Genomic DNA, 26,331 nt, shown 5'->3' with positions numbered 1-26,331 from the left:
AAGGAGCTGAAGGGGTTTGCAGACCCATAGGAAGAACAACAATATCAACCAACCAGACCCTCCACAGCTTCCAGGGAGTAAACCACGAACCAAAGAGTAAACATGGAGAAAACCTTGGCTTCAACTGCACATGTAGCAGAGGACGGTCTTATGTGGCATCAATGGGAGGCGAGGCATTAGGTCCTGTGAAGGCTCCATGCCCCAGTGTAGGGGAATCCAGGGCAGTGAGGTAGGGGTGGGTGGGTGGGAGTGGGATCACCCTCATAGAAGCAGAGGGAGGGAGAAGGGAGTATGGGAGAGAGGGTAGACAGGGGATAACGTTTGAAATGTAAATACGTAAAATATTCAAGAAAATTTAAAAAAGAAAATGAGCACTAGTACCTATTTGTACAACCTCAAGGGCCCATAATATATCACATGATTTCTGCCCCAGGAAAGAGTTCATACAACATTACAATGTGTATTTTAGGAAATAAAATAGGGAGATAAGATTGGAGTCAAGATGTATACAGAGGTAAACAAACTTCAGCTTCCAGTGTAGTGGGAAGGCCATGTCGGAGGTTTCATGAAACTTCACATGAAGTATATCTTAGTTTTCAACCCTGGATAAGTTACTTAGATTTCTTGACTATCAGGCCCTTGGCTTAATACATGGGATTAATAAGAGAGCCAAGTTCAGAAAAGTGGTTAATAATATCGAATACATAAAATATTTAGCACTATGTTTGGCATGTAATAAATACATTCAAAATAACTAATATTATAGAAGTTTTAAGCCAATAGTAGATTTCGGATTTTAAAGAATACAAAGACAGATGCTGTGATACGGAGCTGTAATCCCAGTACTTGGGATTCAGAAAAGGAAGATTACGGTAAATTGAGACCAGCCTGGTTGAGAGTAAGTTCTGGCGCAGCTGGTGTTATATAGTATGATCCTGTAACCCCTGCCCACCGGGGATACAGGGGGGGTGCGTTAAGGGTTGAGGGAGGTTCAAAAGAAAAAAAAAGAGTGAGGTAGCAGTGCAGGAGGAGACTCATATTTACTATCTTCTTTGAGGCTGGGATTCACTTAGCACTTAATATTCATACAGAGTAGTGAGAACTTCCTTTGTAGGGAGAGCACACTTCTGTGTGCGCTCCCTTTGCATTTTCTCACAGTCTTCAAAGTGACCTCTGACTTAAACGTTACCGTGGCATAATCAACCATTTCACAGATAAAGAAACCATGACTGGTGATATTGAAATAAATTGCCAAATATAACAGACATATCTAGATAACAAGTGATAAGCCCGAGATGCAAATTCTGGACTGTGCACTGTGTTGCTAGCAATGGAGAGTTGGGGTTCAATGACTATATGCAAGGCCGTGTGTAGTCCTAGCTGCTGCGTGATGTCATATATTGTGTGCGATGTCTACGTACCTCAGTGTGGAGCTGAAGGGCCATATCTCTCGACAGGAGGCAACTTTCTGTAATTGAGTGGCCCAGAAAAGCTGGTTTTCAGGTTGTCATAAGGACACTGCCCCAGGCAGGAAGCTTCCGAGCCCAGGCTGCCTCTTCTTCCCATGGCTAACAGTTATTTTGCATATGGAGCCAGGTTTGGCTGCCTTTCTATAGCTAGTGTTCTCTTCTCCACGTGGGTGTGCCGGAAAAGCCTGATCATCTGAGAACCTTGGCCATGAGAATGGTTGCCACAGTGTTGCTTGATCAAAGAACACAGAGCTGTTAATGTACCAGAGCACCCTTCTTGCGGAAATGAGTCACAACACGGAGTCTGGATGGTGTGGCATCATTTGGAAACGGCAACAGAACTCAAGGGCTGCTCTCGAGCGGAGGAGATCCTTGGCACATGGCCAGGAAAAGGTGCAGAGTGTGCCAGACTCATAATAAAAGAAAGGCTTCATGGCCGGGCCTCTTGCTATAACTGTCTCTGCTTTCTCTTTTTAAAGCTACTTTTCCCCCTATTGTAAATAATCCCATTAAATGAACATCATTGTCTCTATTTCACACAAGAGGCCCATTCAGCCTTTAGCGGTAATGAAGAGGAAAAAAACCGCACACAATCAAAAAGGATGAGGGGTGTGGTATGTTCCAGCAAGAGGGAAGCAGAGGACGGGAGCTGTTGACCTGCGGAAGGAAAGGGTCCAGTGTGTCAAATTTGCCCAGTCATTGAAGAAAACCTCCCTGTGAAATCCACAGATAATGACGGTTGCAAAGGAAGAAGTAACATTGTTAAGGAGACAGATACAAAGAGTCACCCCGGTGCTTTCTGATACAGGCAGGATTAAGATGATTAGCTCAGAAACTGAGTTAGTAACTTCCCATTGTAACAAAATACTGGAACTGAGAAACTTAAGCAAGGCAGGCTTCATTTAAAGTTCACTGTAGAGAGGAAAGCATGGGAACCCGCAGCTTCATGATGGCAGGAGTGAGAAGCAGGAAATTCCTCACCTCCTCACAGATAGAATCAGACGTGGAGAACAGAGTGAAAGTAGGACCAGGATACACCACCCTGAGGTTCACCCAGGATGTTTTCACCTCCTTGTGGTCCCCGGTCTTTCAGAACAGCTCCATCACTGGGGAAGAAGTGTTGAAGCATGGGACCCTTGGAGCCTATCACCCTCAACAGTAGATACTGACTGATACAAACCAAAGAGCTGAGTGTGGTGACCAGAAGAGTATTCATTCTGAAGCCCTTGGTATTTATTGATAGTTGACTCCAAATAGGTATAATTTTTTATTTTTCCTGTTGCTATGCTAAAAGACCCTCACCAAAGCAACTTATGGAATGGTGGTACCCTGTCTTATGATGGGTCTTTCTATATCAATTACCTTAATCAATTTCAGGCCTTATTGATGGGCCCAAGACATGTTTTTTACGTTATTCTATATGCCACCAAGGTGGTAATATTAACTATCATGTAGCCTCCATTCTTTTGGGCAATGTTAGAATGACTTTCTCTACAATTATGTATGTGTTATCCTTTTATACAATGGACTCTAAGCTGATTTCAAAAATTTCTTTTACTTTTGAGGTTGTAATGTAATTATATTATTTCTCCCTTGCCTATCTTCATTTCAACCCTTCCCACATGCCCCTCCTTACTCTCATTCAAATATATGGCTTCTTCATTCATTAACTGCTGATACCTGAATATATGCATGTACATATATATTCCGCCACCAAAGCACTTCTATACTTAAGGCTCACTAAACACTGAAAAAGAGTGGTAGAAAGTTTATAAGAACCTGTAGATCAGGGATTTTTCTGTTTGATTGTATGTCTTAGCTACACCCATACTCTCTCCCCAAGGTGATTCCATGAACAAGAGCTGGACATAGATAAGAACAATATACAGCATGCCAAAAGGGAGAGGAAAAAGCCACGAGGCCTTAACCCTGAACAAATAACTACAGGCAACTAAGAGATGCTGAGAGCAAAAGTAGTATTTCCCAATCAAGAGCACACCGATTGGTTATCTAGCTTATATTTAGCAATAAACTGTTTAAAAATGAACTGTTTTAAGTATTTTCATAAAATTGTAATGTCTGATTAGAGATTGATTAACAAAATTGCTCTCTGTTAGCTATATAAAAACAACACCAGATCATCCAATCCCTACAATTTCATATTTAATTTTTTAAAAATAAGCAATCCATTTTAAGGACAGCAAAATACAACCAAACAGGGGGTCTATGTCCCCATTTCTTGCCTGTAACTTGAAGAAGGAGAAAAACAAGGTTTGGTTGCTATGAGATGACCCAGTTCTGGTGACGCACTTCAAAGTGTGTTTGCGCTTATTACCAAAGAATTGCTGGCAGACAGACAGACAGACAGACAGACAGACAGACAAGAGTCAACACCTCACCAAATTTTGCACAAGTATAGTCCATGAGCAGAAAGAAGACCTGCAAAATAGTTCTCACTCCAAAATGACTTTCTTCAACGGATCAAGTATGAATGTTTAAGACTTCATTCAGGGAGTAGGGAAGACGCTAGCTCCATCCTCTCTATCCTTCTGAGGTATATGAATGCAGCTTAGACACCGGGCTTCTAGCCAGGAGATCTGCTGGTCAGCTGGTCAGTTAGATATTATAAACGTACACTGAAACGTCCTCCATCTTGGTCATTTTTAATCTTATGTTTTGGAGGATTTGATGATGTTTGGACAAGTATGGAGAAAAAGAGACAAGAGAAATGAGAGAGAGAGAGAGAGAGAGAGAGAGAGAGAGAGAGAGAGAGAGGGAGGGAGGGAGGTTGATTCTATAGACTGTACACACAGCATTATTTTCTATTATCTCAGATCACTAAGGAAAGCTAAAATTTCCTTCATTATATTTGTGAGATAATAAAATCATTTTTAATTTTATCCATTGCAAATTATCCATTCATGTATCATTCATATAATTTTCGCATGTACGAAGCTTTACGAGACCTTGTGCAAGCTTCATTAGAGCAAACTGAGATGAAAAACATGTTAATTATTGAGGTTGCTTTCTCTGAGAGATCTACATGTATGGCCTGTCCTGTATAAACCGACTAATACAGAACAATACTAAAGGTTTGAAGATTCATAGGTTTCCAGACTGTCTTGATTGGATAAGAGGTACCAAATATTCCAGACACATTTATGTTATTAATTACGTAGGATGAAAGTTAAGAAATCCTCACAAGTGGAAGCCTGCAAATTGTTTTGAGTAGAGACAAAGACAGAATTATGAAAATTCAAAGAAACACATTTTCAAGGAGTCAAGCATATTTCGAATTCACAGCCATAAAATACAGAGTAACAACCTAGATAAAAGTATTATTTACTGTCCTCTATGTTAGTGGTTCACAATGAATAAGATCCAGCCCATGACTGTCTTTTGAAACTTATGGGAATAAGTGTGGTTGCTAGTCATGATAGTGCGTGGTACAATAATTTATTGGGTTATACACAGGACTATTAATGTCTTCTTAATGTGTTAACAGTTTAAACACAATAATGTGTTACCTTCTCTATATAACTGTTTTTCTGCTATTGTTGTTTTCTTTTTGTTGTTGTTGTTTGGTTTGGTTTTGTATTCTATTGAACCTGCAAAACACTAATGTTGTGTCTGGCATGGCATTCTTACTTTAGTTGAAGCTACTTTGCTGTTTCCCTTATGATATGTTAATGAATCATGTCTGCTCTTATATTGCCTAGCTTTGATTCTAGTATGTACTTCTGTGTTGGTTCTCTCATTTTCCCATTTTGCTTGACTGGGATGGTTTCTGATATTTTACATCTTGAAATCCAATAACAGTTTTTTTAGGGTCAAGGTAAAGGAGAAAATATGATTAAATACCAGGATTTCTGGATCAGTCATGATCAAGACTTTCCAAATTACAATACATATTTTATGGCAGATTACTTTCTATGTGTCTTTCACTACAAGACATTTTATTAAATAAGCTACATAAAAAATAATACTTTAGACTCATAAATTTTGATTCAGAGTAGAAAAAGTTTATGTAATATATGCACATACGTGAATAAATGAACTTTTAATCAACAATCATATGAATCTTACATTTCTATGCATGATGTATTATGTTCTCTATATTGATATATATGTTAGAGGCTTATGCATTATACATTGTATTGTGTGGTATAAGTATTAGCTATATACTATGTGTCCTATGCTTACCTACCACTCATAAACCTATGTGTGCATACCATTTCTATAAGCAGAGTAATGGAAAATGTGCATATTGTGTACATAAGTATCACATGACATATATACTATACACATTTTGTTTCTTCTCTGTGGAATGTGATTCCATAGTACAAATGTTCATATACTAATGTGTTATGTGAATTTATATATGTCACATTTTAAAACATATGTGCACTTTATATAGTTTATGCTCATATATATATATATATACATATATACATATATATTCTTGCTACATGAGTACACAGACACACACACACATACACACACACTTATACTATGTATCAAATGATAGGAAACTATGCTATCAGCATCTTTCTGTAGTCATGATAATGAAGTTCTACAAAGGCCCTCCTGTGATGTCTTCCCAGTCTTAAGTCACTCATTAAATGAAAAGTCATGTTTGAAACTTGTAGCATTCCAAAGCCTCTTTCAAATGAGATTCAACAAGTTGCTGAATACCTGAAAAGAAAGCATAGTACATGTCTGAGGTAAGAACAGGATTCTTAGTAGCAACATGGCAGGAGTTTTATTGGAAGCTGGAACATTAATCAGCTTCTTTACATCCCTATCTTTTTCTGATTTTTTGCCCAGAAATATTCTGTGTCTTTCCTATGCATTTCCATATTATCATGTAACTTATTTTTCTACATCCAACCAGAGTTAGAGAAATTAGCTATATAAATTCTCTGAAATACACAGGAGGCAGAACAGACACAGACTTCTGCTCATTCTGGGGCTGATGTCCAGAAGTCCTGACAGTTCACGGACACTGTGTGAATCTTTTACTTCCTGAACTTGATATCGCAGTCACTACATTGACACACGTAAGGAGCAAACTCTGTTTATAAAGCTTAATGCTAAGTAGTCACTCAGGTAACTAATTGGAACAAAAAATTCTCCCCAAGCATTGGAATTGAGTTTGGCAATAAACTTTCTTCAAAGATTGAATTGTTGATAGTTGGAAAATGAGATTTTTCAACAGATTAGCAAGACCGAAGAAGATATAGCCAAGACAAAGCTCTGGAAGATTACAGTCAAACTAAAAGTATTTGTTTGCTTTGGCTTCAAGGGGAAGGGAGGCTTCTAGCCTTAAAGGACTTAAGAGAGATTTATTCCCCAAAGGCATAATGAGGACTTATAAGATGTATCTTGGCCTTCCATTTACCATGTTCTCATGAGTACCCCCATCTAAAGTTAGCACAGACTCTAGGAATAAAGAACTGCTGAGGCCAAGACAATTTTTAACAGTAATAGTTAAGTCTTCAGAAGTGTTCCAGTCCAGAGGATTACACCCAGCTTGGCTGCAAGGCAATCAAACGAGTAACAAAGATTCTACTGGGTATGAATATATTCAGATGTAGAAATAACTTCTTTTCCATTTTCTGGAGTTGAAATCTTCCCTTCCAGCACACTGTATAGAGTCCCAACATTAACCTGCAGAATCCCGAATGTTACAGTCAGCTGCATCGATAGAATTGCATTTCAAGGATGACTTCTGTCTCTTAACAATGCTTATGTGGCACACATACTGGACTATCTTAGAAGAAAACTGAACCCTATTTAGAGTGAAGAAAGAAGGAAGAATGAGAGGGCAGGATGAAGGGAGGAATGGTATATCGGGTATGATCTAATAGAAATACACACATCTATGAGATAAAAGAGGATTGACTCATAGGGAGTGTTTCTCCATTTGCAGTTCCCTTTAGAATTGGACTCAGGTGGGAAATTCCACCGAATGTTCCTGTCATGCGACTTCTCCTTCTCTCACATTCATTCAGAGAGAAGAATAAATACACAGAAATAAAATGCAATCAGTGTTAAGTCACATGATGGCATCTGACTGGACTCTGTTTTCAGTCGCCTGGCATCTTCCTAGATAAACAGAAAGTATTACTGTGGAAAGGGTTCCTTTGACTGTGTGGATGCCTCCAGAAGAGCCATGTATGGAGAAGGCAGCTCATGTTTCATGCAGTAAGAACATCGAGCTCACTCGATGGAGTAGAGGCATCACACTAATCAAAATAAGACAGACAAGAAGATTAATACTTCAGTCTTTCCCTTGTATGCCAAATCTTCATTTAAACAAAGAAACTAAGACATGAAAGGAAGGAGAGTATGGGCTAGAGAGATGGCTCAGTGGTTAAGAACACTGACTGCTCTTCCAGAGGTCCTGAGTTCAATTCTCAGCCACCACATGGTGGCTCACAACCATCTGTAATGGAATCTGATGCCCTCTTGTGAGTCTGAAGATAGTTGCAGTGTACTCACATGCATAAAATAAATACATAAATCTAAAGAAGGAAAAAGAAAAGGAGAGTATTTGGGATAAACAAGGAGTCTAGAAAGAGAAAGTTGGAAGACAAGAAAGATAACTGGAGAATTGAGTATAATCAAAGTTAAGTATGAAAATGCTGTAATGAAACCCATTATCAATTACACTGCATATCCATTAATGAAAATAAATAATAAAAGCATGAGCCTGGATCAAAAAAAAATCCAGTTGAAACTAAAGGGATGTGTTTCCTCTGTTTCACAAAATTATATGGTAGGGTATTTTGTTTTTGTTTTTGTTTTTTGTTTTCAACTAAGTAAGAATAGAAGCAGATGCAGTCTATTATTTCTGCTGTCAACTAATTCTTATCTAGCTGATACTCTCTACACTCAATAAACAGTTTTAGACTAAATAAATACATAACGATACATGACCCTCAAAAATCCAGATAGAGGTCCTAAGAACTCATCACCACCAAAATGCTGACAAAGAAAACTGTAATTCTGTGTTGATTTCCTCCAGAGGCTTCATTATGACTGTGCTCATGTTTATCCCCTTGAGGATCAGAACTTGGTTATTTTCCTATAGTCATTGGTGCCTACATAAGTTTCTCTTTAGCTTACTTATATATAAATCTTATTTGTAATTAAGTATTTTTATTTTTCAAGATTGTATCCAAGACAATTCTTTAGCTATTATTCATACTAGATATTTCCATTTTCCACTTCATGTCTACTTCCCACAATTCTCCATCCTGCCACGTCCACAACCATAGCCAGACCAATATTAATGGGTTTTATTGCTGACCACTGTCGATTAGATGGGTGGAGGAAAATAATTATATTTTTACTACCAGGAGACTGAAGAGGCTATATAGATGGTATTGTCTAGTTATTTTTTCCCTCTTAAGTCATCTTAATTGGACTATTTCAATATACTAAAAGGTTACAATATGTAAAAGGCAGCCTTTTGTAAATATATCTCAGTGACTGCCTGCTCCTCCTGTCCATTCAGCAGAGGGTCAGTCGTGTCTTCCCTGCATTCCTTGGCTTCATGGAGCTGTGATATCCATACAGATTTCTTCTACCCTTCTCATCATTGAAAAAGCCTCCATTAAATCATTTTTTATTATTCAGACTCTGTGTATTATCTATTCCTGTCAGAACTGCATTAATACAGTATCTGTGTCTCTGATTGCTCCTTTGAAACAAGATTCTCTTTATGAAACATTGTAACAAGCAATGAGTGTAATACAAAGAACAATGGCTTCCCAAGCTGTCTATGTTCACAAACCTCAAATTGTTCCCTTGTATGACAAGGGGGACTTTGCAAGCGAAACCTTACAACCTTGACATAAAGAATTATTTGAGATTTTCTGCATCAATCCAATATAATATAGGGGTGGATAAATGTTTCCTCACTTTGCTTTGAGGAGATATAACTTACCAAAAAAAAGTTTCATTGGTATAGTATCCATTGGAATTGTAAAAGGCAAGCAAGAGAGTCGAAGGATGTTGTTGCCCAGGTCTGGAAAGCTCAAGGAAATCAGTTCTTTTCTACAGTTGCAAAAAAGACATACCCACATCAACGCACATGATGTTAATATGGTGGCATCCATGTCAAATTGTGAGCAAAGTAACAGTAGCATGGTACTGTGCTGTGCCAAACTCCTAATATTGTGTAGATTATTATGGCAGAAATAAGAAACCTTCAGAATGCAGTTCAAAGACTTTTCTTCACACCCAGTAAATGATCTTAACACACACAGATTTAAAATCACTGAATGCTGTGAGTAAAGAAAAGACAATGAGATTGATTTATGGCAGCAACATGTGAGAAACAATGGAAGATCTTCTATCGATAAGTATGTCCTCTACTATAAGAGGCACCTCCATGGGCCATTGATTATTGCAAAGGTAATATTTTCTTATTTGAGAAAAAATGCTTTTGAAAACAGAACATGGTTGCTTATGAATGGAGAACACCATAGAGAGAGATAGGTAGACATTTGTGAGAACTCTACTCTTAATTAATAAGAGTGGTCAATACATACTCAACGATTTGTTTTTGAATAGTCGTGACTTGATCCATATACCAAATAGTAAGCATGTAATTGGATATGGCATAGGGACAAAAAAGGATGCACTTGCTCTCCTACTGATTGCCTTAGTGAGGTAGAGAAGTCAGCACGCGTGCCTGCAAGAAGATGGTAAAATACAGAACTAAGCAGTGGACGGTACTGTAGGTAGAAGAATTGTGTTCCATGTTTATATTTGAGGATGGAAAAATCTGCACAGCAGATCTCTGCCTCATTTCACCTTCTGTTGGCAGCTCTAGGAGGGTCACTTCTCCCTTCCCTTTCTTCTCTCCAAACCCTCCCATGACCTAACCAACCTGGCTTTGTTTCATCTCAAATGCATGGTGTCTTTTTCTTTGTTTGTTTGTTTGTTTTTGGTTTTTTGTGATTGTTACACACACACATACACACACACAGAGAGACAGAGACAGAGACAGAGAGACAGAGACCCAGACACAGAGACACAGAGAGAGACAGAGAGAGACACAGACACAGAGTCACAGAGACAGAGAGGACTATAGAGAGACAGTGACACAGAGATAGAATCAGACACAGGGACAGAGAGAGACACTGACAGAAACAGAGATGAGAGACAGAGAAAAATTTATGATGTGTCTACACATGTTAGACACATCATAAATACATCAGTACAACTTGATCAGCTTAGTTTTACATCTCTGTATGTAATTTCAAGCCTGAACAATTGGGTAATCGATTGAGAGACTCTTGGAGAAGACTGTTCCTTAGTTGCCTGTATTTTTTTGTTGTTGTTGTTCAGAAGTGAGCATCTGTGACCTCTTTAGCCTCAGAAAGTTGATTAGGTTTCCACAGGAATGGTTTCCTCCCTGTTGAACTAGCCTGGAATCTAATTAGATATTGGGTACTATCAAGGTATGAATGCCACTATGCACTCAGGGATATCTTGCTCTGCTGGTCATTGTTGTAGTTCATAGGCATGGCAGTTGAATAGAACTGCTGGCTGCGTCCTTCTCTTGGAAGCTTGCATAGGTCCTTCTGGGACAATGGACGCTAGTTCTCAAGCTAGCTTTCAAAGCAGATCTGTCTCAGATCCTCTGAGTCCTGGGTCTGAAATGTATCATATTTCAATAGGCACTTATCTTCAACATCTGGAAGGCAACTTAATAGCTTATATGGTTTGGGATATTTCTTGGACTCTCCTGGCCAAAAACTTCAAAGGTGGTTTCTCATGTCCGGTATAACGTAAAGTGATAAGGGATCCTAGGGGAGAATATTTGCCAGCCTGAGTTGTGTACATTCATTTAATCTTTACATATACATATACAAATGTACATATAAACAAACACACATATACTCACACATACACACACATATATATTTATTTATATTAGATATAATTTTAGTTAAATAAAAATAATTTGATTTTTATGGCTTTTTCCAAATATCTTTAGTGTAATTTTCCTTCCTCCTTCTCTTCCTATATTGACCTCTTACCTAGGCTCAATTAAAACCCTCCATTTTTTCCTTTACCCTCTTATCACTTGTATATCCTGCTATTCATTGCCTGCTAGCATTCCCCCCTTTGCCACAATGATAGCTGTTCACTTTCCCTGGTTTCTATGGTTATTCCAGGTTATATGCTTAGATCTCAGGATTTGGAGCAAGGAGTCACAGATGAAAAAGATGTAACAAGCCTGAGTTATTTCATTCAACATTGTATTTCTAGTTTCACACATTTAATGGAAATTTTCACAATTTCATTTTTATTTACAGTTGAGTAGTACTCCATAGTGTATATGTACCACATTTTCATTATCCATTTATCAGCTGAAGGACATTTAGACTCTTTCCATTTTCAACCTGTTGTGAATAGAGCAGCAATGAACATAGATAGGCACGTACTTGTGGAGGAGGATATCTAGTCCTTGAGGCATATATCCTGGGAGGGTCATAAGGTCAATTTATTTTAGCTTTTTGAGAGTTCTATACACTGATTTCGAGAGTGGCTATACCAATTTGGATTTTAACGCACAATGAATAATGACTCTTCGTTTCCCATGTCTTCTCCAATATTTATTTTAGGTTATCTTGTTGATCCTAACAATTCAGACTAGGGTAGGATAAAACTCAAGATGTTTTGACTATTATTTCCCTAACTTCTAAAGATGAGCAATTTTTGAGATTCTTTTTTCTAGTCATTTTATTTATTAGGTCTGTTCAAATCTGTAGCTTGTTTTTTTGTATTTTTGTTTTTTTTTTAAATAGGCCATCTGGTTTCTTTCTTTTCATTTCTCTTTGTCCTTTTAGTATTTATACATTTTGGATAGTAAATCCTTTGTCAAAATATTAAGAAATTAATAAAGCCAAGAGAACAAAAATGCTATAAAAATCCTCTGTCAGATATATAGCTGTCAAAGATCCTCTCTGTTTCTGTGGGCTTCTTCAGTCTATTGGTTGTTTCCTCAGCTTTGCAGAAACATTGCAATTTTGTGAGGTTCCACTTGTTGGATTAAGTTTCTGGGCAAATGTGATCACATTCAAAACATCTTTTCCTATACTTGTATCTCATAGGGTATTGTACACATTTTCTTCTAGCATTTCAGTGTTTTGGGTTTTATGATAAGTTGACTATTCTTTAAAGAACAGATTAGTGACTAGAATTTAAAGTGAACCTTAATGCCTTTTGGAAGTTTATAATATGATATTTCTGATATTTCTAAAACCATCCTTCCTTTCTTCCATCCTTCCTTTTATGCATTCATTTTTTTAACTTTGTACCCTCCCTTTTCCTCTTCTCTTTAATACAATTATTAGAATCTTGGCTAGTGCAATAAGTCCACTGATGAATAGGAGAGAAGAAGTCAATGCATCCCTATTTGTGAAAAATATTCTGTATGGAATAGACCCTGAAGACTTCACCAAAAACTCCTTATACTAATAAACAAATTCAACAAAGTATCAGGATATAAAATTAGTGCACACAAACCAATAGTGTTCCTATACACACAACAATATCAAAAAGTTTAAAGAACAATACCATTTACCATAGTCTCAAGAAAAAATCTTGGAATAAATACAACCAAGGTGTTTTACAATGAAAACTTTAACACTAGAAAACTAGATTTAAAAAGATACCATAAGATGGAAAGACCTCCCATACTCAATGATTGGTAGGATTATTAATGATTATTATTATTGGTATGGTTATTAATTATTAAAGGGGCCAAACTACCAAAAGCATTATACCAATACAACCCCTAACAGAATTCCTTTGCAATTTGTTTCATAAATCGAAAACAGTGTAATCTTAAATTTCATAGTAGACCTTCACCTCTAAGTTTCTGTTTTGATTTTCTAAGTTTGCTAGTATGATCCAGAATGATTTTTATTTCATAGCACTGGGTAGATTCTAAATGATGCATGGAAGACTATTGTAAGTCCACCTGATAAAGTTGCTTACACAAGTAAAAATTGTGTTTCCAGAAACTCACTTCATACTGTCTATCCACTATGCCATTATATATGGAAACTGAACTTAGTACTTATTGATTTGATTTTGATAAAAACCTATCTAGTGGGCTTATGGGGCCTTGCTATAAGATTGTTAAGTTAATGTTGATTCTTGGAAGTATTCCAGATTAACTGGTCTACCATTATATAGGTTCTTTTTATCTGTCTACCTATCTACCTGTCTGTCTGTTTATGTATCTATCTATGTATCTATCTATCATCTATCTATCTCTAAATGGAGCTATCACTAGTGGACAATTACTGCTTAAGAATGTAAATAATGAAACTCAAGAAGGATGACCAAAATGTGGATGCTCCAGTCCTTCTTAAAAAGGGGAACAAAAATATCTATAGGAGGTATGGATAAGGAGGCAAAGTTTAGAGAAGAGACTGAAGGAACGGCCATTCAGAGCCTGCCCCACATGTGGCCCATACATATACAACCACCAAAACTAGATAAGATGGATGAAGCTAAGAAGTGCAGGCTGACAGGAACTGGATATAGATCTCTCCTGAGAGACACAGCCAGAACATGTCAAATACAGAGGCAAATATTAGCAGCAAAACAAGGAATGGGAACGGGACCCCAGTTGGAGAGAAAGGACTGAAAGAGTTGAAGGGGCTTGAGACCCCATATGAACAACAATGCCAACCAACCAGAGCTCGCAGGGACTAAACCACTACCCAAAGACTATGCATGGTCTGACCCAGGGCTCCAACTTCATATGTAGCAGAAAATAGACTTGTTGGGGCACCAGTGGAAGGGGAACCCCTTGGTTCTGCCAAGGTTGGACCTCCAGTGTAGGGGATTGTCGGGGGCGGGGACGGTAGGGGGAGGTGGGTGGGGTGGGGAACACCCTTACAGAATGGAAGGGGGAGGAGTTAGGGGGCTGACAGACAGGAAACCGGGAAAGGGAATAACATTTGAAATGTAAATAAGAAATACGCAGTTTAAAGGAAAAAAAAAGAAAAAAAGAAAATAAGAAAAAGAAATATAAAATAAAAAAGAATGTAAATAATGATTAGAATCACACATAACATTCACCTTTCTCTCTTGATATTACTGCCTTGAACTTGGTATTAAATGTGTGGGTTTTAAAGACCAGAAAACAGGCAGAGCACACTTCAGCTAGTGAAATGAGAATTACACAGGAAAAACTGTGAAGGAGAAATGAGGAAACAAGATCAATAGCATAGGCAAACAATGACAGTCGCGTACTTAATTTCTTCCTCTGATGGAAAGCTAGAGAAAGTTGAACAAACTTTAAACCTTCTACACAGCACACATAGAAAGCAATCTCCCCTTTGTGTTTGGAGCAACACACATTTCTTTCCCTTGAGCTTCATACTTTATTAATTATTCTGGTCAGTATTATTATAAACTCTTGTTGATTATCCATCCCTGATGGGCATGTGAGTGATGCCAGAATGTCAGTTTTACATTAAGACAATGTCGCTTGTGAAAACTAAATACAGAAATAAAGTGTGTGCTCAGTTAAGGCTTTAATCTTTCCTGGATTCATTTATTTTTAAAGAAAAGAAGGTGGAACCTTGGGTATCTGTGAGATTAATGATATTTTTTTCTAAAATGATTCTTATTCCTAAACTGTAATTAGTAAACAGGCATTTGTGTCAGTAATGAATGTTATTTGTTGGATGACTTTAAAATTTTTGCCCCTCCTGCCTGAATGTCCTAGTTTACATACTTAGAAAGTAATGCCATTATACCTGTATTTTGTCAAACTAATAACAAGGAAATATAGTTGACCACATAACAGATACTAAAGAAAACACAACCAACCAAACAAATAAAACTACTGAGCTATGGCTGAGAAGTAGCAAAGGTAACGGACTAGAGAAGAGAGAGAATGGAAGTGCCTAAATGAGAAGGGAGAAATATTAAGAAGGGAGAATCAAATACAAACCATAAAAATCAGAGCGAAAACAGGGAAGAGGAAAGCCACACATGCTGAATGAAGGCCGGGTCTAACTTCAAGTCCCAAAAGCACAAAAGGATCTCAGATGTTCCAGAGACTGACAGCTGTGAGACGTGTGGTGGGGCCAAGCAAACATTCATGCCTGTTTCATTCTATGACTGTGGCAAAAGAGAATGGCAGAAAGTGAAGCCTGTCACTTCAGAACAGAATGTTTTTCCTCTTATGAGTTTCCAGAGGTTTTGCTCCTCTTTTGCAATCCCATTAAGTAATTAAATGTGCCCTGCATTCCTGTCTTTAGCCTTCCCAAGCTCAGGTATAGAAAGGGCTCTCTTCAGTCTCTGCAGTGGATGAAGCTCCTGGCCAGGGAGCTTTAGAAAGGCAACCTTGTTGCTCCTTTGAAGTTTCTTTCCCTTCTTCTTTGAAAGAAAAGAGAAGCAAGATTGAGATTAAAAATGAGATGGGTCCTACTGACTTTAAAGGACTGATTGACACCAGGTTCCAAAAAAAGAAAAAAGAAAATAAAAAGAGCCATTCTATCTTTGTGAGGATAACGAACAAGTTAAGAAAAAATAAGAAAGGAAAAAAAATAAGGAAAACAGAAAACGAGAGAGAGAGAGAGAGAGAGAGAGAGAGAGAGAGACAAGTTAAGAAAAAATAAGAAAGAAAAAATAAGGAAAACAGAAAACGAAAGAGAGAGAGAGCGAGAGAGCAAGAGAGAGAGAGAGAGAGAGAGAGAGAGAGAGAGAGGTGGGGGGGGGGAAGACACTCTGTCAGAATAGGTCCGATTTTGAAACAGTATTAAAAAAAATCTATTATTTTTTTAACTTTTGTTCCTTCCATGGCCCATGAATGCTTGCTGACATGGCCTCGGCTAGGTTTCAGTTTCTGGGGAGTGCCCTTGACTTCTAATGATAACTATAATGATATTTTGTGGGCTCCCCACTGCTTAAACAAAGACCGAATTTCTAATGCGCCTTAGAGCATCAAAAATGGATGTTAGAAAACATTAATATTACTATTTTTATCACTATTTAGTGAGCGGTGCTAGAAGATACTAATATCTCCATGATCATTATTATGGTGAGATAACGAAGGCACGGAACTCCATGTGGCAAAGAGATTTTTGCGGGGGAATAAATGGATGAGCCTATTTTTCCAATTTCTTTAAACCAGGCTCAACTGGAAAAATAATCGCAGTGGCTAACGGGAGTCAGGAGTCAGGGTAATTAAGTGGGTAAATGAGGCTAGTGTCATTTGAATTTATGCATTTTCCTTCATCCTTTTGTTTGCTCTGCCTTTCTCTTTCGCTGGGTCTCCACTGCAATGTTGTTTATTCATGGAGGGCATGCCACAGTTTTTAATACTGGAGGGAAAATGCGAAGCCCTTCATCCGCCTGGCCAATGTGTAGACTGGAGAGAACACAGGGGGATCAAAGTGATATGAACACAACAGGGGTTTCATTAAAATGTTCCGTTCTCTGCCTGAGGACAGCACAGTGAGAAAGGGCGAAAAAAAAATCATCTAGCCCAAACAAGTTTAACTTAAAAAAAAAAGCAGCGAACCACCTGTGGTCTCCCTGGAAACAGGCAAGCACACCCTCCAGCCACCTTTTAATGAAACCCCAGAGCCCCTTTATTAATTTATTAAAGAATCTATTTTCTGAAGATTCATAAACCTCATATAACTCATATTCCAACACATCTCTGCTATGCTAATGGCATGCGCTTCTATGAATAATTAATTATTTAATTAGTAATAATTAGAGGTTGTTGTACAGGTCAAACCATTGGACTGACAGCATGCTATTGTCAAAATGTCATTCGAATTAATGGAACAACATTTAAGCGGCGATTCATCATTTAGGGCAGTTACTACCTATCCTCTCTCAAACCGTTAACTATCTTTCACAGCGTATATCATTTTAAGATTTGTATAACATGTAAAGTGGGACATTTAATATTGAGCATGCTGAAGACACTGGAGTCTTCAATGTTAATGTTAGATACATGGGGCCGGCAGGGTGAGTCATCTAGCTGACATCACGACGTCCCGACATTACAGCAATAGTATGTGGCCTTCTGACATTTGCGTGTAATTTCTAAGACTCTTTTATGGCATTAGACCCAAGAGCTCATAGGGAAAACAAATAGTGTGACGTCAGCAGGGTGACGTACACGTGTAAGCCCAGCGCTTGGGAATTTCAGGCAGGGGGACCAAAAGTCTGAAGCTACCTCATTGTACCTAGCAAGGCGATTTCTACAACAAAACAAATCAAAATCAAACGAATAAAATTAAAAAGGAATTCAAAGGCATTTGGGAGCTAGGGTGAAATAATCCTTAAGGAAGTTTACGATAAAGGAATCTAACAGCATCGTGTCGGAAGTTTATTGAATACTTTTTCTAGTATAAAGTGACCTAGGATAGAGGATGAGAACCGTGGTTCCTGAAGTTAGTCCGTCACGATTGTGTCATGAAGTGTCATGAAGGTATATGTGTAGATGAAAAGTCTCAGATCCAGGGCTGGAGAGTGACCCAGGTGGTTCAGGGCATGTACACCTCTTAGGGAAGACCTGAGCTCACTCGCCAGGCTTCAGGGTGTATGCTCCTCTATAAGCTGTACCTTCAGCACCAGGGGACCTCTCGCTCTCTTCTGGCCTCTTTGAACACTGCACTAACACATACGTCAAACCCATATGTCAAAATACGCAAGCAGGAACAAATGCACATTTAAAATAAAAATAAAATGTTTTCTTTAAATCCACATACCCACTAATTACTGTAAAGTTTTTATTTTTTTAAGCCTTTCTGACACTCATTTTCCACTTACGAGTACTATTATTGATCATAAGATCATTAGGTTTTTGACATCTAAAATATAAACGAGTCTGAAATTGTCTTTCTTTTAATTATTAGTATTAGTATTTCGTATTTTTTTTCAGTCCACTTGTTAACCCCCTCCCCATCTGCCCTCTGACTGTTCCTCATCCCATATGTCCTCTACTCTGTCCCTACTCCCAACCCTACCAGATATCACCAGTCCTTGGGGCCTCAAGTCACTCGAGGGTTAGGTGTATTTTCTCTCACTGAGGCCAGACCCAACAGTTCTCTGCTGTGTGTGTGTGTGTGTGTGTGTGTGTATGTATGTATATGTATGTATATTTGTGTGTGTGTGTGTGTGTGTGTGTGTGTGTGTGTGTGTGTGTGTGTTGAGGGACTCAACTGGGTTATGCTGTCTGCTGGTTGGTAGCTCAGTGTCTGAGAGATCTCTAGGGTCCAGGTTAGTCGCCCTCCTCCTCAGCTTCTTCCAGCTTTTCCCTAATTCAACCACAGGGGTCTCCAGCTTCTGTCCGTTGGTTGGGTGTAAGCATCTGCATCTGACTCTTTCAGCTGCCTGCTGGGCCTCTCGGAGGGCAGGCAGCTCCTGTCTGGCCGCTGACAGGCCCAAATTGAGTTCCAGCTCAAGGGAAGGCTCCAAGTCCAGACACTATCACTGATGCTATGGTGTGCTTACAGACAGGAACCTAAAACTGTCTTTTAAACACTATTTTAAATCGCTATTAGTTCACTCTCCAGTCACCTCTTTCCTGTGCACTTGCCTTTATTTCACATCCCACTCACTTATGATGCCACTGGATCTGATGGTCGGCTTCTGACTCTGTTACCTGTGCACACTTAAAATCATGGAATGCTCATGCAATTCTTACAGAAATGTGAGTAAGTACTTATCAGGAATCAGGGCCCTGAATGAAGGATATTCTGAATATGCATATTTCATCTTATGTCCTCATTGCATATCCGAGTGATGGAGAGGAACTAGTTACTTACATTAATTATTCTCTGCATGATGTGCTGTTGTTTTCCAACATGCCAGGCACCCCACCTGGGATTATTTCCATTTGGCCTCAGTGTATCCATAGAGACCATGTGGATTAATTCTGGCCAATAATAGCTATAGGAGAAAATTCTATGTAGCAATGCCAAACCAGAGCTAAGGAGGTTCTCCAGTGCCTCCTTCCCTTTTCTCAAGAGGATGCTGACATCTGAGATCACACTCAGGGGCAACCGTTGAAAATAATAGCCTATAAAGCCTCAACAGTAGAACGCAGCACCACAGCTACCCATTAGACTTTAATTCAAATCAGGAATAAATGTGCTTGTGTTGAAGCACACATTTCTATGTTTATGGCTACCATTGCCTTGATTAATTATATCCTTTCAACTTTTTGCATTATTATTATTGTTACTGGATGGATGTTTTTTAAATCTCATTTTACATTGCTGTGACACATACCCATCCAAAACAGAACCCATCCTTTCAGGGAAGGAATGAGTTTATGTATCTTACAATGCTACAGTACACTTTATCATTTTACGGAAGTCACAACGAATTTCAAGCAACTCACTGCACTATCTACCGATCCCAGAGAAAGGCCTCCTGTCTTGACTACCTTCTACTTGAGTAGCTTTCCTCATTTTCACTTCCCAGTTCAAAGCACAGCCCATTAAATAGTTCTGCTCATATTCAAGGAGGATCATCTCAGCTCAATTAACAATCAAGACAATCCCTCACAGGCATGTCCACAGGACAATCTGCTGTAGAAAATGCCCTTGTAGGTAATTCAAGGAAGTGCCAACTTGAAATTGAAAACAGTACACTGCAATGTATATGATGTGCAAATGAGTACAGGTCTGTGTGGCACAGCATGCATACACACCATGCATGGGAAGCACAAAGAAACAACCTTGGAGAATCCATCCTCTGCTCCACTATGGGTCCTGGGACTTGAACTCTGGTCCTCAGGATTGCACAGCAAAGCGTTTGACCCACTGAGCCATGCTGTTGACCTTTGATTAATAGACCCTAAAAGGGATTTGTGAGAATTATTTATTTCTTCCTCCAACACAGTACTTCTTCAACCTTAATAAACATAAACGTTATTCTAGTTCTTGATAAAATAGTGGTTTTCATTCCATATGTCTGAGGCAAGGGCTGACTCTCCGTTGTTCTAACAATGGCAAGATCAGAACAATGCTGAATAAAAGGATCTAACACAATGTTTTTCAAACATCAGTGGATAGCATCCTATGCTCTTGTCATGCTGTGAGTTTCTGGACCTCATCCCCAGAGATCAAAGGGCAAGCATAAGGTTTCCAATACATTTTCAGATATTAGTGCACTTGGCCATACTTTAAGAACTAAATACCTAAACTAGTATATACAATAATATAGAGAAATATAGTATATAACTATATACACATATTATATATGTATATTCAAGACAGATAAAAGCCCATATAATGGGGAAGAGAGATGAAAGAAAGGAGAAAAGAGCAAGTGAGAAGGAAAGGGGAGAGATGTGTATTATTTTTCATAGAGAAACAAAAGTTATTTTACATCAAGTGAAAAAAAAAACTCTTGGGTACAGAGGCGGCTCAGTGAGTAAAAAGGTATCTTGCCTTCAAGACCTGAGCTTGACCATGTGGTGGAAAGAGAGCACTGTCTCTTGCAAGTTATCCTTTGATCTCTACTCAGATGTGTGAATAGCACACCGCACACACACACACACACACACACACACACACACACACACACACACCAAATAAATACATGCAACTTAAGACAATCATTCTCTAATTCTATCATAAAGCATTTGAGGAACATCCCTGTTAGTGCTAACATTATTCTGCATAGTGTGTCCCTATAAGCAATGAAAGAAGGCCATGAAAGACAAAGCATTTCATCTCTTTCAGACGGATGCACGGGATGATGCTTTTAGCAGAGACACTTCTCAGGATGATTAAAATACATTCACAGTGATGATTTACAGAAACCATAATATCCTGTGGGTAATGTAATATCCACCATGCAAACAGAGGCATGCTGGATTCTGGGTAGCTTCTAAGGGTTCTAAATAGCCCAGTGGCACCAGCAGCACCCTGCTGGTTAAAGTAAGGTACGTCTTCATCTTAATTTTTCTGTTCCTCTCCCTAATCTTGAGAAGACCCCATCTTCCACTGAATGGCTTATGTAGGCAGCACATGGGCTATAGGTAACATCTTTGCAGAAGGTCTCCTGCCAAGGGTTCAGTTTTAGAAACCTCAGCTCCCTGGTCTCCAACACAAGTAGCATCATTGACTGCTAAACTAACAAGTTGTTTTCCTCTTTATTGAGAAAGTATTTAGTGGATAATAAATTATTTGAATACAAACTAGAAGAGACGATCTGTGCTCCTGAGGTACCTGGGTGGTATTTAAATAATAAAACTTAATAATAATAATAATAATAATAATAATAATAATAAATAATATACCCAAGGAAGGACATTGACAAGTATACTCCAGGTCGTATGGTTTAATGATATAATGTGATATAAAATGTAAAATGATATAAAGTAATTATAACTGGTATGGATTAAATGTTGAAGTAGCTCAAAGAAGGAGGACTTGGGAGATAGCAGAGAGAATGTCATTTTACTCATTGAGTAGAGGGATTTAGTGGTACTTTGGGTGTTGTTTAACAAGCATATTTAACAATCTCATGTAGCTCTGATGTGCCCTGAGTAGAAACTAGCCCAAAAACCAAAAAAAAAAAAACACAAAGTGAAGTATGGCTATAAAGATATCATCCCAAATTGAGTCTTTTAAAGTGCCAGTGAGCATTTAAAATACTAGATGTGGGAGTAGGGAGATCCTCAGTTGCACAAGAGTGCTTGCTGGGCAAGCATGACAACCTAAGCTTGAATCCCCAGCACCTACATTAAAAAAACAAAAACAGAAAACAAAAACAGTATTGGGGACAAATATAGATGGACCTCAAAACTTGGTAGTCTATCAGGCCATCCAAAATGGGAAACCTCTGGTTCAGACCTTTCTGGAAAGCAGGAAGAAGGGCAATAGAGAAAGATACTTCACTCCTTCTTTAAAAGGGGAACAAGAATACCCTTGGCAGGGAATAGAGAGGCAAAGATTAAAACAGACACAGAAAGAACACCCATTCAGAGCCTGCCCCACAAGTGGCCCATACATATACAGCCATCCAATTAGACAAGATGGATGAAGCAAAGAAGTGTAGGCCGACAGGAGCCGGATGTAGATCTCTTCCCGAGAGACACAGCCAGAATACAGCAAACACAGAGGCGAATGCCAGCAGCAAACCACTGAATTGAGAATAGGTCCCCCGTTGAAGGAATCAGAGAAAGAACTGGAAGAGCTTGAAGGGGCTCGAGACCCCATATGTACAACAATGCCAAGCAACCAGAGCTTCCAGGGACTAAGCCACTACCTAAAGACTATACATGGACTGACCCTGGACTCTGACCTCATAGGTAGCAATGAATATCCTAGTAAGAGCACCAGTGGAAGGGGAAGCCCTGGGTCCTGCTAAGACTGAACCCCCAGTGAACTAGATTGTTGGGGGGAGGGCGGCAATGGGGTGAGGATGGGGAGGGGAACACCCATAACGAAGGGGAGGGGGGAGGGGGATGTTTGCCCGGAAACCGGGAAAGGGAATAGCACTCGAAATGTATATAAGAAATACTCAAGTTAATAAAAAAGAAAAAAGAAAAAAAGATACTTGACATTCTTCTCTGGTTTTCACTATGGTGTCCACGGGCACCTCATCTGGTGTGCATATAATGCATGTGCACATGTGTGCACATGCACATAACACACACATTACTGTATGTAGGAAAGGATCAAGATCAGATTCATAGATTGAAAGGGCCTATAGTAAGTAGGGACCGAATTACAGAGAAATTAATTCTGAAGATAGGGGTACCAGGCTTCAGTTGCTGCAATGCTCCAAACTAAATAGGTAAAATACCAAGAATCTAAGGTCTAGAAGTTTCCAGAAGCTAAGACTCACAGAGCACAGTAAAAAAGCAAGAAGGGATTTGACAAATGTTAAATGTCAAAACCTGGCAATAGTTCCGCCATATTGCCTGAATCTTTATTTTGTAGCTTACAATCTTAACCTGACTAATGTTCCTTGTCCAGATCATAGTTATGTCACTGACTCTGGAAATTCCCCAGCTTCCCTGACTCTAGAGCCAATGAATGGGTTTAAAGGTCAGATAGTGCTTCTTTATATAGATAGCCTAAAATTTGCAAATGTTGCAAGTGCACCTGTCAGTGGGTGTCCCTCCCACTCCCCTCTGCATGTAAAAACTGGCCCTGAAAATTGCCTGGGTTCCCAGCTTGGTTGCTGACTTCTGGCTGAGACCCTGACAATCCGGTCTTAGAATGTGTGTTCAATAAACCATTGGTATCTGACTTGAGACTGGTCTCTGAGTGATTCGTGTGACCAATCCTGAGACCCAACAGGAGTCATGGTGTTGAACAGGCTGCTTTCTTTGTTGTCCACTCTTGGGTATTATTGAATCTCTTGTGTCTGGAGTTTCTGTTGCCATCCACCTCAATTAAACCATCTCCTATCACCATGACCTTTGCTCCCTGCTTTTGAATTTTCCATAGGCCCCTGGAGTGTCTGCAACATTTGCTACATTAAAAAAAAAGGAGTTTCTCCATGTTACATCTTAAAATCAAGCTTATTGCTTTTGCCTATAAAATAGCATTTGCATGCCTTGTGCCTACAGAGGTCAGAAGAGGGTATTAAATCCTGGTATTTGAGTTACAGAAGTTTTGGACCATGATTTGGAATCTTGGAATCAAACTCGGTCCTCTGAAAGAGCAGCCAGTGCTCACAACTGCTAAGCCATTTCTGAACCTTCTGTGCTACTTTTCGAGTGATTGACACTGACATTTATTCTGCTCCTTTATGATTCATTTAAGTTTAAGTCAGATCTTTAACACATCAGATTAAACTTTATAAATTTCAGCCACCATTTTAAACTTTATCTTGGCCTTATGTGTCAATGGGTTCAGTGGTGTATTTCAAAAGGTGCATGCATGGCTAGTATTTTTACTTCTCTGGTTCTGTTTGCATATTTTCCCCGATCTTGTCTATTAAGTGGGTAGTGGCTTCTTTCCCATTGTAACTTCTATGCTAATTTGAATTATTAAAAGTTGCTTTTGGGTCATCCACTGTCTTTGTGCCTTGGGCCAGAATTTCTTTTTCTTTATTTTACATCTTTTATTCTATTAATTTTTAGAGTCTCTCTCTCTCTGTCTCTCTCTGTCTCTCTCTCTGTCTCTCTCTCCCCTCTCTGTCTCTCTGTCTCTCTTTGTGTGTGTGTGTGTGTGTGTGTGTGTGTGTGTGTGTGTGTAGTACACTTGGAAGCCAGAAGAGGGCATCATATTCCTAGGAACTAGAGCTACAGATGGTTGTGAGCCACCATGTGGGGGCCAGGAATCACACCAGCCTCAAAAGAACAGCAAGATCTCTTTACTGCTGAGCCCTCCCTCCAACTCTGACCTAATATTTCTCTGTGTGGTTTATAATTATATCATCTGCTCACCATAGAAGGTTGGTTTTTGATCTTGGAAATGTGGTAATTGTTGGTATAAAGCTACAAAGGACTTTTGCTTTGGCTTCCTGCTATACTGGGAATTTCACTGGTTTGCAATCAGTTTTACATTGACTTGTAGCCTTGGGTAAAGTCTAGTCTTATGCATCTATTGAAAATTAAATTCTACCCTTGCCACTTGCCTGGTTTTTCAATTTTCAAAGAAGTTTTTATTCCTCCACCCATAGCCCAGGGCAGAACAAAGTCATCCAGGACCCTTCTCTGCATTGTGGGAAGAATCTTTCTAATATATCATATACAGATTTGTCTTTATGCAAATTCAGGTCCTCTACCCTACTTGATCTTATTTGCACGTTCAAGTCCAGTTCCCCAGGCCCTCCAGCCTATACTTAGTCTAACACCCATCCATCTACTCTTAGAATGCTTCAGTTCATGAGATCTGTTCTTTCCATTAGATTTCTTTTACACCATTTCCCCCAGTTCCCTACAGTCTTGCTTTTCCTTCTTTCTTCTCTTTCTTTTTTCCTTCCTCCTTTCTTTCTTCCTTTCCTTTCCTTCCTTTCCTTTTTCCTCCCTTTTTATCCATCTTTCTTTTTCTCCCTATCCCTGCATATATTGTTTTGCCTCTTATGCTTGTCTTTCCTTATAAACTTAGCTATATATTTAAAGGCCTAGAAAGATCTAGCATACTGTGCAAGATGTGAGGCAACATATTCTCAATGTTCTTTCCTAGTAAATGTCAGGTGCTTTGACCACTAGCTGTCCAGCAGTGACGGACTGAGAATGTTCCGTCCTATAGCTCTCTTTAGGTGTGGCCAGGCTGGGATGATGGAACATGTTTTTCATTGCTGTGTCTTCATGATGTGCCACATGCATTTAATTATTGTACAATTAACAAAGAGGGAGCAGTTCAAGACAATAGGAGGCTTATGTAAGATATCTAGCTGTTTCCCAAAGACAGACGCTAGTCAGAGAATCAGGACCCTAACCTCTAGATACAGTGTCCACTAAACTTTTGAGCACTAAAGATCCTTTCATATCCTACGCATCATTTCTTCTCTTCTTCCCGATATTCACTTGAACTGGCAAGTTCAAACTTTAATTTTTCTCTGAATGTCATACAACTTCCAAGTACATGCTACTCAGGAGCGTTATCCATTTTTGTTTTCTACTCTTTCAACCACCCAAAAGTCAGTGTCCTAAATTAGCAAGGTATTTTTTGTAGTTCTGTAAAACATTCAGGAACTGTGGCAGGTATTAATTTCCAAGAGTCAAAAACTCTTCTTTGGTTACTTGCAACCACAGACGCAAAGACTCATTTTCTTACACACCAGAGAGAAGTAGAAATAGTTGTTAAACAGAATTCATACTTTCCACAGTGCTATATTCTAGAAATACATTTTGATGCTTTGATGGTCTCTGCAA

The sequence above is a fragment of the Rattus norvegicus genome, chromosome 9, assembly GCF_036323735.1.
Source record: "Rattus norvegicus strain BN/NHsdMcwi chromosome 9, GRCr8, whole genome shotgun sequence".
In the NCBI taxonomy this organism is placed as follows: domain Eukaryota; kingdom Metazoa; phylum Chordata; class Mammalia; order Rodentia; family Muridae; genus Rattus; species Rattus norvegicus.
Note: the sequence above shows the minus strand (reverse complement) of the source record.